Genomic DNA, 3,974 nt, shown 5'->3' with positions numbered 1-3,974 from the left:
CACATGATCTTGCGTGTGCGTAGGAATTTTTGAAATTACTAGAAACCCAACACATGCATCATATCTAACCAAGGCATAGCTCAGGAAAACCACTTGCTTTGACCAGAACTAGCTGATTACCCCAAATCTCATGGTAAAATTAGCAAGGCAAAGCATTTCTCTTACATGACCATAGCAAGAATGACACACTACATATAATCTGGTGAGATAGCAGCAGCAATCTCAAAAAAAGCGGAGACATCATACATACCACCTGAGCATCGCCCACAGACATCCAGGTACATCACCCACTATTATTGCCTGTAAAAAGGCCTAATATCCACTAGTATTGCCTATTGATCATATACTACCTACTCATATTTTATTCAGTCATTTTACCAGTTGTTTAACCACAGATTAGGGTCTGTCTAGGAGGTTAGTCAATGTAAAAATTGAAAAGCTAGCTAGCAGTACAGTAAGCAGCAGCAGTATTAGCGTAGCAGAGGGCAAGAGCTGCTTAGCAGAAGCAGCTCAGGCAGGCGCAGGGGCACGCGCGGGACGGCAAGCAGGGCCGGCACGGCTAGGTGCGTGCGCGGGTGTGCAAGGCAGCGAGCGGTGGAGGCAGCAGCGGCAGCAGGCCACCGCGGGAGGCCCGGAGCTGCGGCGGACGCGACTGCTCGCGCGAGGCACCGCAGTAGCAGCGCGTAGCAGCAAGCGGTCGGCGAAGGAGGGGAGGGAGGGAGGGAATGGGGAATGGTGGAGAGAGGGAGAAAGGAGGAAGGAGGAGAGGTACCTGGTCGCCGGAGGGGTCGGGGGGTCGCGGGTCGGGGTCGGGGTCCGAGCTCGTCCGGGTCCTCGCTCGCCGCGGTCGAAGGAGAGCAGGGGCCGGTGGCGGAGGACGGCAGGGGCAGGCGGGGTGGGTGCGTCGGGGCCGCGCTCGCCGGCTGCTGCAGGGGCCGGAGGAGGCCCTCGCTCGTCGGAGGGAGGAGGAGAGGAGAGGAGCGGGCGGCGCGCGCTCGGCCGATCCCGTTCGGGGGGCGGGGCGGCGGGGGTGGAGTCCCGCGGGGGTCGGGGCGGCGGCGTCGGGGCAGCGCAAGACCACAGCGGCGGCGGCGGCGCCGACGGCGTGCAGGCGCGGCGGACGGGGGCGGAGCAAGGGGGCGGCGGCGTACGTTTGGGGTCGAGTGGGGGATCTGGCGAGGGAGGGAGGCCACAGTGCGAGGGGAATAGGTGGAGTGGGGGAGGGTTAGCAATGGCGCACCTCCCCCTAGTGCGCCATAAGTACGACGATTCTAATGGCGCACCTCCCCCTGGTGCGCCATTAGAATTTTGTTTTAATTACTAGCCCGACTGGTCAGGTTATATTCCACCTAACCCTATCTCCATCAGAACACGCCCACTAGCCCGACTTGGTCAGCACGCAGCACACACACTAGGAGGTCTGGGTTCGATTCCCAGGCTCCCCAATTTTTGTTTTTATGCATTTAAAATGCTGTTTGATATTTATTTGTGTTTAAATATGTTCAAACTTGTTTAAATCATAACAGTAATATTTTTTTATAAAAAAGTAATATATTTTTTAAAAATATCATCAAATTTGTTATTTGAAAATATTATGAATATGAAAAATATAATCAAATTTTTTTTTGCAATTTTAGTTGCATTCATTTGTGACGGTGGAGCGGGCCGGGGAGGGTGCGGGGGAGAGGGTGCGGTGGGTCGTCGGGCGGACGGTGGAGTGGGGGAGGGTGCGGGCCGGGGGTCGGCGGCGGCGGCCGGTGGAGCGGGGGAGGGTGCGGTGGGTCGTGCGCGGCGGTGGAGTGGGGGAGGGTGCGGGGGGTCGGCGGCGGCGGGTGGTGGAGCGGGGGAGATGGTGCGGGGGGTGCTCGGCGGCGAGGGGGACCGGATCTGGCGAGGTGGGATAGCGATCGAGATGAGGTGAAGAGGAGGAGGCAGCCGACAAGCTTAGAGAAGGAGGTGGGGGGAATGAAGTGGAGAAAGTGAGTGTGTAGGTGTGCCTGTCCAAAAATATCTAGCTGGTCCTAGGTTACTAATGGCGCACCACAGAGACATGCGCCATTAGTAACCCAACATACTAATGGCGCACCACACAGACATGCGCCATTAGTAGTTTTTGCAAAAAATTAAAAAAAATCTATACTAATGGCGCACCGTGGCACAGTGCGCCATTACTAGTTTAAACTAGTAATGGCGCACTATGCAACGGCGCGCCATTAGTAGTTTTGCAAAAAAGTAAAAAAAATACAGTAGTGGCGCACTCTACGACTGGTGCGCCATTAGTGGTTCTAACTACTAATGGCGCACTCTGCCTGGATGCGCCATTAGTATGTTTGAAAAAATGAAAAAAACATTTTGTTACTAGTGGCGCACCATGTGCCTGGTGCGCCATTAGTGTCTTCCACACTAATGGCGCACCAACAGACGGTGCGCCATTAGTATATAGTAATGGCGCACCACATGTCTGGTGCGCCATTAGTGTCAATTCCATCTATAGCCCTTTTCCTAGTAGTGTTGGTGTTTGCGTTGAGCATGAATATGATTGGATCATGTTTATTGCAATACGGTTATTCATTTAATTTAAAGAATAATTGTTGTTCTGTTTAAATGAATAAAACCTTCTATGGTCATATAGTTAATATAAATGGTTTATTGAATCTCGATTGTAATGATACACATATTCATAATATTGATGCCAAAAGATACAAAGTTAATAATGATAGTGAAACTTATTTGTGGCACTGCCGTTTAGGTCATACTGGTGTAAAGCGCATGAAGAAACTCCATGCTGATGGGCTTTTGGAATCACTTGGTGCTTGCGAACCATGCCTCATGGGCAAGATGACTAAGACTCCATTCTCCGGAACAATGGAGAGAGCAACTGACTTGTTGGAAATCATACATACTGATGTATGCGGTCCGATAAGTGTTGAGGCTCATGGCGGGTATCGTTATTTTCTGACCTTCACAGATGATTTGAGTAGATATGGGTATATCTAATTAATGAAACACAAGTATGAAACATTTGAAAAGTTCAAAGAATTTTAGAGCGATGTGGAAAATCATCATAACAAGAAAATAAATTTTCTACAATCTGATCGCGGAGGCAAATATTTGAGTTACGAGTTTGGCCTTCATTTAAAACAATGTGGAATAGTTTCACAACTCACGCCAACTCTGGAACACCATAGTGTATTGGTGTGCCTAAACGTCGTAACCGTGCTTTATTAGATATGGTGCGATCTATGATGTCTCTTACCAATTTACCACTATCGTTTTGGGGTTATGCATTAGAGACAGCTGCATTCACGTTAAATAGGGCACCATCTAAATCCGTTGAGACAACACCGTATGAACTATGGTTTGGCAAGAAACCTAATCTGTCGTTTCTTAAAGTTTGGGGCTGCGATGCTTATGTGAAAAAGCTCCAACCTGATAAGCTCGAACCCAAATCGGTGAAATGTGTCTTCATAGGATACCCAAAGGAGACTGTTGGGTACACCTTCTATCACAGATCCGAAGGCAAGATATTCATTGCTAAGAATGGATCCTTTCTAGAGAAGGAGTTTCTCTCGAAAGAAGTGAGTGGGAGGAAAGTAGACCTTGATGAGGTAGTTGTACCTTACCTCGAATTGGAAATTCGTTCATCACAGAAATCAGTTCAAGTGATGTCTACACCAATTAGTGAGGAAGTTAACGATGATGGTCATGAAACTTCAGATCAAGTTACTACCGAACCTCGTAGGTCAACCAGAGTATGATTCACACCAGAGTGGTACGGTAATCATGTTCTAGAAGTCATGTTACTAGACCATGATGAACCTACGAACTATGAGGAAGCGATGATGAGCCCATATTCCGACAGATGGCTTGAGGCCATGAAATCTGAGATAGAATCCATGTATGAGAACAAAGTGTGGACTTTGGTGGACTTTCCCGATGATCGGCAAACCATTGAGAATAAATGGATCTTCAAG

The sequence above is a fragment of the Triticum urartu genome, chromosome 6 (assembly GCF_003073215.2).
Source record: "Triticum urartu cultivar G1812 chromosome 6, Tu2.1, whole genome shotgun sequence".
NCBI lineage: Eukaryota > Viridiplantae > Streptophyta > Magnoliopsida > Poales > Poaceae > Triticum > Triticum urartu.
The sequence above is the reverse complement of the archived record's forward strand: the minus strand, read 5'-3'. Positions refer to the sequence as shown.